At 45.5% G+C, this 12,210-nt stretch overlaps 1 pseudogene across 1 annotated transcript; it reads left to right on the forward strand.

The window, feature by feature from the left end:
* Nucleotides 1-97: 97 nt before the first annotated feature.
* On the forward strand, nt 98-11,074 carry LOC306650087 (small nuclear ribonucleoprotein G-like; annotated as a pseudogene). The gene is made up of 3 exons (XR_013766966.1): nt 98-2,163; nt 2,537-2,682; nt 9,913-11,074. The product of XR_013766966.1 is annotated as a small nuclear ribonucleoprotein G-like (transcript).
* Nucleotides 11,075-12,210: the final 1,136 nt, after the last annotated feature.

Raw genomic sequence — 12,210 nt, forward strand, 5'->3', positions numbered from 1 at the left:
CGGTTCCTTCCGTTCAGGGACCGTGACTTGGGGCTTGCCTGGCCTCGTCCCGCTGTCTTATGGGAGACCCCTGAGATAAGCAGCGGGGCTCAGAGAGTCAGAACTGGGGAAGGGGCTTTAGTGGAGCTGAAAGAGGAGGGGACAAGAAAGGGGGCGCTAGAGGAAAAAGGAGGAGACATTCAGGTGCGCCCTGAACCATGGGGCGGGGCCGGGTCAGGGCGCCCTGAATGTCAGGGCGAGGAGAGCAGGGTGTCCTTATGAGGGTTGTAGAGGCCTGGAAGTGTGCACAGACGAGGCGCAGGGCTTCTCCACGTTAGCCCCTCCGGGAGACTGGACAGTGACAGAGGCTGAATTTCCCAACTCTGACCCTGACTCAAACTTGCCCCACCCGCACACCGTGCCTGCCAGCAAGAAAGCCACAGCTGGAACTCCGTGTCCCCAGCCTTGGGCGGTGTTCCTTCTGAGAAAAATCCTATTCTTGCTGAGTCAAAGCCCACATCACCTCCCCCAGTCTCAACCAATGGGTGATCTGGAACCCCAGTTGAGCCTTGTAGGACCAGGGCCATGATGTGTAGACCCCCCAAGACAGCTAAACCCCCAGGACTGCAGCTGAGGCACCCACAGCCCCTGACCTATAAGTGGACAGAAGCCCCTTGGGGTGGCTCCAAGGGTTTTGCTGCTTCAGCTACCAGGAAGTGACAGAACAGCCCCTTCTGCTGCCACCAGGGCTACAAGGAACACAAGGTCTGTGCTACCTCAACTCCTAGCATCTCCATGCACTGGTGGTTTGGGGTCTGTGTGAGGCGAAATGCAAGCCCCCATCTCACCCCAGCAGGAGCAGGGGAGTCCAGGGGAGACTCGAGCTGAGCAGCGGATGCTTGGGGAGAGCTATCCTGCCACCTCTGCCTCAGTCAGCTGGGGCCTCCTGCACGTTCCTCCCTTCTGGCAAGAGGGGAGCATAGACATCGCCCCCAGCATCCGCCTCACTCTCAATGGATGCGGCCTTTTGAAAGGGTTCTGAGGAAGCCTCAGAAGTGAAAATTTGCCCTGCAGGCCCTCCTCCTGGTACAGCCAGCCACTGCAGAGTCCCACGGTAAGTGATTGCACGGGAATCTGGGCACAGAAGCAGGCAAAATATACTGATAGAAGTCACCTTTGCACAGTCGGGCCCAGAGTATGATCGGTACCCACCCTAAGACTGGCAATCAGGTACTGTTCCCATGGTGCTCCTAAAGTGAACTCAGGACACAACGCTAGGAAATGGCAAGGTGACCCCGGGGCCCACTAGAGGGATGCGCCAGGAGGGCAAGCACCAGGACAGCAAGTGGAAAGGGGACTGTCTTCCCGCAGTGTGCCACGGGGGCAGACCTCAATTTTGTCACTCAAGTCTTGTGCTTCTAGAAAGCCCAGACTCAATGGGGCCCTGGGGAAATCACAGCAGTTGCACAGATAACAACAGCATCTCTGGGGTGGCATCATGTGCTCCTCAACCAGTGTTTTGGACACCTGCTCTGTGCCAAGACTCTGGGGTAGCAGGGACTGTGGCCAAGCGGGCCCACTGCAGCGTGATGGGGTGGGGCCAAGCCCTGGAACCACCAAACCCCAGCAGACACCAGGCATGGGAGGGGAGGGCTGCCAGCCCAGGGAGCGGCAAGGTGGAAAAAGCCTTGAACGCCCAGCTGGGAGCTCAATTTGAAATAGAAGGCGCTGGGCAGCCGGTGCCAGTGAGAAACAGGAGCTGAGATCACCCTGGAGACCAGTGGCAGGAGGCTGCTGTAAGTCTGGGTGAGAGATGAGGGGCTGGCCACAGCAGCAGAGGGGTGCAGCAGTGAAGGAAGGTCAGCTACAGAGTGGCTGGGTCTGGTGGAGGGTGGTCGGTCCTGCAGGAGCCCAGGGGCAGCTCCACCCAGGAGGGGCTGCTGAGAACCGGGGCCCAATCTGCACCTTGTCTCCAGCAAGGGGCCCCCAGGGTCTGGCGTCCTCTTTCTAGCATTGGCCGTTGATCTCCCACTTCTCCCTCAGGTAGGAGGTGGGGTTGAACACCCCCCTACATGATCTACAGATGACTGATTCTGGCACTATAAAGACTCCAAGTTCAAGAACTGAGGCATTGCAGTTTATAAACTCTCCTGGAAGGGACCCTGGAGCCACACGCAGGTCTAGGTGAGGACACCTGGGCCCACTCAGCTTGACGGAAGGTGACCAAGAGTACAGGGTCTCCCTGGGAGGACACCTGGGCCTGGCCACATGGCGTAGGTTTTCCCTTCGTCAGCAACCCCCAGTCAGACAGGAAGTGCAAAAGTGCTCTACTTCCTGCTGCACTTGTGAGACTCAGCCTTCTCCAAGTAAGTAGATCATTCCCATGGGAGCCCAGGTACCTGTGCTGGGGGAGGGAAAGGGTCCACACCTGTTCCTTCCCCCCAGCACAGAAAACTGGCTGTTCTCTGGCCTTGAAGGTCAAAGGTGCCTACGGAAATGGAATTAGCATATCAGGAATGGTTAAATAAACGATTGCCTCTGGTGGTATTTCTAACAGATATGTTGGAGCCCCTTTGCTGTAGAAGTAAATTTCCAAGGATCCAGAAAGGTTCCGATATGCCTAGCAATGAGGTCACCAAGCCTCCGGGCCTGGTGGGGCACACCTGTAATCCCAGCAACCCTGGAGGCGGAAGCAGGAAGATGGTGAGTTTGAGGCCAGCCTTGGCAACTTAGTGACACCCTTGGCAATATATAATTATATTGTATTATATAATATAATCTCCAAATAAAATAAATGGGGCTGGGGGGGTGTAACTCAGAGATAGAACACTGTACCATAGTAGATGACAGATAGATAGATAGATAGATAGATAGATAGACAGACAGACAGGAAAGGCAGATTTTGAGTAATGAATCTTAATCATTCTCCCAAAATTCTTTTTTTAAATAATTTTTAAAGATATCCATAGACCTTTATTGTATTCATTTATTTATATGTGGTGCTGAGAATCGAACCCAGTGCCTCACACATGCTAGGCAAGTGCTCTGCCACTGAGCCACAGCCACAGCCCCCAAAATTCTTTTTAAGGAACAATAAGATGCACCTGGCCAAAACTGCTATCCTGCGGGTAGAAAGTTTTCTCAGGGTCCATCTCTCCCCCAAAAGGCTCTGAGTCAGGGGTTCCTAGTCTCTTTTGTGCCTCAGTTCTTCTCAGAATAATGTTTAATATGCCATAAAATATAAATGGATTAGCAGAGGAAAGTGAATGTAATGAAATTCGAACTCTTAAATATAAAAGGTTCAAATATTTTTAAATGTTTGATATGATAATATACCTGTTTCTTTTTTAACACTTTAAATAGCAAGCTCTAACTAAAAACAGTTCAAAGTACGTTGAATGCAAATGATACTTCAAGTTCTGCAACAACCAAGATGTGCTACAATAATATCTCTGATTTCTATTGGTGGCAAAGTGACAGGTGCAGCTAATACTGATGTGGTTTCTCAAATGAAAGAAATGCAATTTTCAGTTAGAGGTTAATTAAAAGAAGTAAGCTGGGGTGTAGCTCCGTGGTGGGGTGCTTGCTGGACACGTGTGAGGCCCTGGGTTTCTATCCCCCAGTTCTACATAAATAAATAAAAAGGTAATCTCATTTCCAGTCAAGTTCATGGGCTTCCTTAATTATAGCTGTGAACCATCTGAGGACCCCAAATAAACAACCCTGCTCTACACAGTGGATAAAAATTGAAAGTATTTCAAATAAAATGTTTAGAAATGGCAAAGAGCCAGGCACTGTAGTGCATGCCTGTAAACCCAACAGGAGGCTGAAGCAGTAGGATCTCAAGTTCAAGGCCAGCTTCAGCAACTTAGCGAGGCCTTGAGCAACTTAGCAAAACCCTGTCTCAAAATAAAATAATAAGTGATAAAAGGGTGGGGGATGTGGTTCAGTGGTTAGGCACCCTTGGGTTCAATCCCTGGTGCCAAAAAAAGAAAGATAAAAGAAAAAATCAAATGGCAGAGAGACAATGATATCATGAGGAATCAGCCATCTGTCATCAAAAAAAGCCCTGGGCTGGGGCTTGCTCAGGTCCTTGGGTTCCATTCCTAGCACCATAAAAAAGAAAAGAAAACACCCTGAGCAGCTTCTCACTTGACAGCCTGCAGCCTCCACCAGCCTCCTGAGTCTACTTGACATGATCAAGACTCTTGATCTTGCACACAAACTGGACAAGACACAGGTCTTAGAGGTGAGAGGAAGCATGTGTGCATCCGAAAAGTGATCCTCACTGACCTGGTTTGCCTTGCTTGGAGCTGGCTGAAAAAAACTCCTGAAAAGAAAAAAAAAAAAGAAAAGAAAAGAAAAAAAAAAAAAAACAGGTGGAGGTTTTTATGCCCACGCATGCGTGCATTGTAACCTTAGCTTGGAGTGTTTCGACTTGGACAAAGGTATTAGCAACTAATTGAGATGAAAATGTGGTGCTCGTGCTGGGCACGGTGGCACATGCCTGTCATCCCAGCAGCTCGAAAGTCTGAGGCAGGAGGATCATGAGTCCAAAGCCAGCCTCAGCAACTTAGTGAGGCCCTAAGCAGCTCAGGGAGACCCTGTCCCAAAATAAAAAGGGCTGCAATGTGGCTCAGGAGTTAAGTGTCCCTGGGTTCCATCCCCAGTACCCCAGAGAAAAAAAATTGGTGCTCTTTAGAAGATATCATCAAATTCCTAGGGACAGAGGGTCAATGAGAGGTTACCAGGGACCGGAAGAAGGAGGAACAGGCAGTATGAGTCAATGGATGCAGAATTCCTGGTTGTGGTGAAAGAGTTTTAGAACTAGATAAGGTGATAGTTATCAGCATTGTGAATGCAATTAATGCCACTTAATTATATGCCTAAAATTGATAGAATGGAAAATGCATATCATGTATATTTTAACAGCACACACACACACACACACACACACACACACACACACACACACAAGACTGGCAAAAATTAAAGGCCTTCAATACTGTGTGTGGCCAAGAGTGGATCAATGAGAACTCTAAACTGAGTGAGAGAGGTAGACACTTTGGAAAACTAGGGATTTTGAAGAGGTGCATAGCTTTTACCCAGAAATTCCACCCTTAAATATGACCCTAAAGAAACTTGCACCAGCTAAGCACAGTGGCCCAGACCTGTAATCCCAGTGACTGGGGAGGCTGAGGCAGGAGGATCCGGAGTTCAAAGCCAGCCTCAGCAACTTAGCAAGGCCCTAAGCAACTCAGTGAGACCCTGTCTCTAAATAGAATGTAAAAAGGGCTTGGGATGTGGCTCAGTGCCAAAGTGCCCCAGGTTCAATCTCTGGTACCAAAAAAAAAAAAGAAAAGAAAGAAACTCACATCATGCTCAGAAGACTTCCAGAAGAATGTTCACCATTCTACTGCAAAAACCTGGAAATAATCCGGATGTCCACTGGTAGGAGGAAGGCGAATACATTAAGGTGTGTTTCTATAATGAACCCAGCAATGAACATGGACTCCAGCGAGGCCCATCACCCCAGAGAAAGCTCACAAACAAAATATTCAGAAAAAAGTCAGTTGTAAAAGGATACATAATGTTATTCCACTTTATAAAGTTCAAAAAATATATGCACATATGGCAAAAACATGAAAACCAGAAAGGTTGGTGAACATCAAGTTTAATATTTAGCATAATTGAGTGAGAATGGATAGGGATCCAGTAGGAGGGAAGACAGAGACGGGGAAGAGGGGAATGGTTTTTGCACTAGATGGTGAGTATGTGGGTGTTCATTTTGCTTTATTTTGTGCCTTATTATTTTATTGGTTCTTCTTAGTTATACATAACAGTAGAATCCATTCTGATAAAATTATACAAGCATGGGATATGTCTTATTCTAATTAGGACCTGATTCTTGAGGGTGGGCATGCTGGTGGGATTCATTTAGGTATTTTCATATGTGTACATAGGAAAATTGTATTAGGTTTATTCTACTGTTTTTCCTAGCCTATCCCCCTCCTTCCTCTTGTTTCCATTTGTCTAATCTACTGAACTTCTCTTCTTTCCCTCCCTGCTCATTATTGTGGTTTAACTTCTACATATCAGCAAAAAAAACCTTCCACCTTTGATTTTGGGGGTTTGGCTTCTTTCTCTTAGTCAATAATAGATGGATAGTCTCCAGCTCCATCCATTTACTGCAAATGCCATAGACTAATTCTTCTTTATGACTGAGTAATATTCCATTGTGTATGTAGACCACAAATTCTGTATATATTCATCTGTTGATGGGCATTTAGGTTGGTTCTACAGCTTAGCTGTTGTGAATGCCTCATTTTTATATTATGTACATTCCTGTAGTCATGGAATAGTTCCCAATTTTAAAAATGAAGGGCATTTAATCACTGAAGTAATTGATTTCATTTTGTTAAAAAAGTGAAAAGAGAGGCCGGGGCTATAGCTCAGTGGTAGAGCACTTGCCTAGCATGTACGAAGTACTGGTTTCAATTCTCAGCACTGCATATAAATAAAATGAAGGTCTATTGACAACTACAAAAATATCTTTTAAAAAAGTAAAAAGAAAATAGGAGAAAACATTTGGAAATCATGTATCCAATATTGGTCCAGGATCCTGAATATATAAAGAACACTTATGACTCAACAACAAAAGTTTAAAAACTCAAATTGAAAATGAGTACAGTATTTGAATAGACATGTCTCCAAAGAGGATACACAAATGGCCAATAAGCCCCTGAAAAGATGCTCAACATGATTTGACCATCAGGAAATGCAAGTCAAAATCACAATGAAATGCCACTTCACCAAAAAACGTTAGTCAAAATTACAATGAAATGCCACTTCACCAAAAAACGTTCAGCCAAGAGAAATGAGCCAGTGACAGAAGGACTCAGTACACATAAAAGTTGCTCTTCTTATATGCATCATTCAGTGGTTCTTAGTAGATTCCCACAACTGTGTAACCATCACCATGGCCAACTCTAGAACGTTCTCATCACCCCGGAGAGATCCTTATACCAGGGCTGGGGCTGGAGGTTATTGGTGGAGTGTGTGCTTAGCATGTTCAAGGTCCTGGGTTCAATCCACAGCAGTGCAAATAAAAGAAAATCCCTGTGCTCACGAGCAATCACTTCCCTGTCCTCTCTCCCCCTCCCCTGGCCACCAGTAATCTGCTTTCTGTCTCCGTGCTGTGCCTGGATTCATTCTGGACATCTCAGACAAATGGACTCATACAGTACATGGCCTTTGGAGTCTGGCTCTTTCCATGAACATCGTGTCCTCAAGGCCCTTCCGTGCCCTGCCATCTCTCAGCAGTGCCTTCCTTTGTGTGGCCAAAGAAGATTCCGCTTTGTGGATCGAACGTATTTATTTGATATATCCATTCATCCACTGATGGACATTGAGTTTGTTTTCAGTTTGGGGTTATTATGAATGAGGGTGCTGTAACATTGATGTATAAGTTTTTGTGTGTTTCCACACACACACACACACACACACACACATATGTGTGTATGTATGTATTTAGATAAAATTTGGGGATAATGGTGCAGGGAATGAACCTGGGGTGCTTAACCACTGAGCCACATCCCCAGACCTTTTTATATTTTATTTTGAACCAGGGTCTTGCTGAGTTGCTGAGGCTGGCCTTGAACTTGTGATGGCCCTGCCTCAGATTCCAAAGTAGTTGGGATTACAAGCATGCACCACTGTACCCGGCTGTGTGGGGGCTATGGCCATCCTAGTGAATGTGAAGTAGCATCTTGTTGTTGTTTTTATCACTTTACTAATTTAAGACCTAACATCTCAAATATTCTATTCATAGCTTCTGATTTTCTGTTGTTCCCTTAGGAGAAAACTAGAATGTATTTTTCTTTCAAAGTGACAAACCTTTAGAGACATATGCTCTAAATAGTTATCCAAAGTGTTTAGGCTGAGAATAAGTTGACAGTCAGGACACACACACACTCAAACACACCCACGAGTGTGTGTATTCGAGTTGCATATTAGAAAATCACACTTGTCCTTCTGAAATTTGAAATGAAACAGTAGGTACATGAAAGAACAGAGTTAAGGTTGTGGATCTCTGCTTCCATCAACAGGGGTAAAAGTGGCTCAGGTCTATAATCCCAGCAGCTCGGGAGGCTGAGTGAGGAGGATCGTGAGTTCAAAGCCAGCCTCAGCACCAGTGAGACGCTAAGCAACTCAGTGAGATCCTGTCTCTAAATAAAATTAAAAAAGGGCTGGGGATGTGGCTCAGTGGTGGAGTGCCCCTGAGTTCAATACCTGGTACCCCCCCCCCAAATAAAAGAGGGGTAACAAGGACCCAAATGATCCTCTGTCCTGGAACAGTGACACTCATGACATTGGCCATCATGCAGTAAAGAACAGAGATTGCTCAAAGACAAGGAACGAATGAGGAGAGCCCTCCGGGTGCCCCACCTTCCTGCCCGGAGAAAGTTTCTAGGCTGCAGTAGGAAGAGGAGTACCCAGGAAAGCCCAGCATCCTCTCCGACGGACGTCCAGGAAGGTGAAACGGCTGGACTTCGCAGGGCAAGTGCAGACAGCAGAGGGGACTGTGGCAACTCATGTGGACCTTCAGCTGAGCATCAACCGCCACATGCATGTGAAGAAAGCTCCTGAGGCTGGGAAAGGGCCACCTGGCAGGATTAGAGGGGACAGTGCCCAGAGCCGCCCAGAGCCTCACAGGCCGACAACATGCCACACAGGCCAACCGTGATTCAGGGATCGCCAGAGGCAGACCAGAGGTCTCCCCTAACTAGGGGAAGAAATAGTCCCAGACAGAATCACTCAGCTTCTACTTCACAAAGTTCAAAAGCAAGACGAGAAAAGAGCAGACTGGCTTCAAGAGATTAACTGAATCTCTAAAGCGAATTCAAAAAAATAATTTTTGGGGGGTAAGAATACAAAAATATCCAGCATGTCCTAAGGGAAAATTCATGAAGTCTGATGTCCAATTAAAAAAGGAAAGGAAAGAAAGGAAAATACAGCCCAGAATGGAAACATCAGTCCACTAAAAGTGACCAAGAGATGAGTGGCAGAAATTTCCTAACATGCACAAAGCCCTGGGTTCCCCCCAGACACAGGGGACAAATATTATATGGCCCCAACTATATGAAATATCTGTCATGGGCAAATACTTAGAGACAGAAAGTAGATTGGAGGTCATGAGAGACTAGGTGGGGGAGGGAACAGGCAGTTATTGCATAATGGGTTCAGCATTTCTGTTTGGGGTGATGAAAAAGTTTTTGAAATCCGCAGGGGTGATTGTTGTGCAACACCATGAATGGAAGTAATGTCCCTGAACTGCACAGTAGCTCCCCAGGATGTGCGGGGGATTCAGTCCAAGACCTCCAGTGGACGTCTGAAACTTCCAATTGTACTGATGCAAACATACACTGTATTTTATATGTACATACCTATGATAAAGTTCAATGTACAAACCAGGCCCAGTAAGAGATCAACACCAATAACTTAATTACAAAATTAAGAAATTGTAACAAAATACTGTAGTAAAGACCAATTGAGTGTAGTCTCCATCTCTCTCCCTCTCTCTCTCTCTCTCTCTCTCCCTCTCACTTGCTGCAGGGCAGGTAGCCCATACAGCATGGATACTGTGGACAAAGGAATGGACCGAGATGGCCTGAGATTTTGTAATGCTTCTCAGAACAGCAATTTAAAACTTCTGCATTATTTAATTCTGGAATTAGCCAGTTCTATTTTGGCACTTCAGTGGATTTTGGGTAACCAAAACCTTGGAAAATGAAATTGTGGCTAAGAAGGAGATGCAGTGCTCTTTTAAATACAATGGCAAGTGTCATGTTACATGATGTTACCAAAATAAGGGAGAATTAAACAAAATTACCTAAGGTTTGTTTTTTTTTTTTTTTTTTCTGTTTTTTTCAGTGCTGGAGTTTGAATACAGGATCCTGTGCATGCTAGGCAAGTTTTCTCCCACCTAGCTACATCTCCAGAGCCAGCTAAGCTATTTCTTAACAAATGAACAGACTATCAGTGAACTACGGGACAACATCAGTCAGACATACGTGCAATTGGAGTCCCCAAATGAGGAGAGAGGAGGGCAGTAAACATGGAAGAAATAACTGTTTCAAGAAAAGGTATGGAAAGCACCTCTGAGCTGCCAAGTAGACAGCGTGAGCCAAGCTCACCATCCCGAGGTGAAAAAAGTTATGGACAAGAAGTTACCACTGAAATTAAAGGGTGGCAGACACGTCCAAGAAAGATGGCAGGGATTTGAGCCCTTTATGAATCTTGTGATGAATGTGTGGAGATGCCACTCGTGGACAACAGAACAATATTGGAATGGTGATAATCCGAGGAAATAGTATCATCGTGTTAGAAGCCTTGGAATGAGTATAAATAAAGGCTGTTCAGCAAAGAAATCTGTGTCCCCTCTCCAAAGAGCCTGTTTAGCTATGCCATAAAAATTGGATCATGTACATTTTCATACTAAACTTTTTATTAAATGAACTTTTTAATAACAACAACCCAAAAAGAGAATGTCAGGGCTGGGGTTGTGGCTCAGTGGTAGAGCACTTGCCGAGCATGTGTGAGGCACTGTGTTTGATCCTCAGCACTGCGTATAAATCATTCGATAAAATAAAGGTCCTGTGTTTATCTGCAACTGAATATGTAGTTAAACATGTACTGTGTTAAGGCGTTGGTAACACGGGGAGCAGGGCGAGACTGGCTGGGAGCTGGCTAATGGAAGTCAACTGTTGCAAAGTCCTTGTCCTGTGTGAGGGCACAGCAGCCCTTGAAGGCTGGCTGTGGTGGGTTAAAAATGCCATTGTAAATCCAAACCTGCCACTGATGTCACAGAATAAACAGTTAGACCTCGTCATGCCACAAAGAGATAAGCAGAATAATGGAAGGCATTCAGTTGATCCAGAGAAAGGCAGGAAGGCTGAGGATGGACACTCCATGACAGACAGCAGTTGTCCAGACCAGGAAGTTCATGAGCGACCAGCGACTTAGAGGGCTACGGTCCTCCATGTCCTTCACTCTGGGAAGGTCACTGCACCTCAGGTGGACTGTCAGAGGAAAAAATAGCAGAATGCACAAGAGCATACCAGAGGTCACCTTCGTACCTGGATTCAGAACACATTCTGGTGGTAGAAAACCAACCTGATTTCAGCATGACATACGCTCCCTCGGATTATGGGAGCAAAAAGAAGACCCAACCATAGACTTGAGAAGAAAAAGACCCGAAGAAAACAGCGAGAGGAGCCCAAGATCCAAGTGAAGATGGTCGGGGAAAGTGCAAGGTCCACCCATGTCAGCTCGGGCACAAGCGGAAAGGTAGAGACTCGGCAGTGGCTTTATCTGCAGCGGTTGCTTGGGTTTTTCACTGGAGATTTAAAGTTCGTTTGAGTGAAAATGATTACATTTTAAAAATTGAGTTAACAAAAATATATTTGAATATATTATATGAATATGTTATATAGTATATATGAATATATTATAGTTATATGATATATTAATGATATTCAGGTAGATTATATTTGTTTAATATATTAATATATGAATATTACGTAGCAATATCACGTAAATATATAAATATAAGTGGATTGTCATGATAAAAATGTAACATACAGTATAAATATATAATACTTAAACATATTAGATATGTAAATATATTTAATAGACCACATGGGTTTATAAATAAATCAAATGCGAGTCAGTGGAGTAAGTTAGGTTTATAAAAGATCATGGATCTCTGACACTCAGGAGGGATAAATACGTTAGCATGAGAAGAGCGCGATGTTAAAATTTTCCAGTGACACTCAAAACTGCAGCAGATGTGAAACTTCAGAGCCATCTCATCCGATGCATGATTCACAAAGGAGACGGCCCTGGGCTCATTTGGTGCCTCCCAAACCTGCTCACCTATTTCAAGCACATGGAAGAGTGGCGGGAAGAGAGAAGGTGGTGAGCCCTTGCAATATGGCGGGAGGCGCTCCGCAGCTCCTCTGGGGAGCTGGACACACTCCTGCAAGCGAGAGTAATCTGTTCCCACCTCATGGGAAGATGCTAATGCAGCCTGTGACCTCAGCGTAGAGGAAGCTGCACTTGTCGGTTGTCTGGGAGAGGCAGACATGAGGATTTCCTGTGGATCACATCTCCGGAAGTGCCTCCCAGAGATCCAGCGTGGGAGCCCCTGGAGGACACAGTGCCCACAAG

This window comes from Sciurus vulgaris, assembly GCF_902686455.1.
Source record: "Sciurus vulgaris genome assembly, chromosome: 18".
NCBI lineage: Eukaryota > Metazoa > Chordata > Mammalia > Rodentia > Sciuridae > Sciurus > Sciurus vulgaris.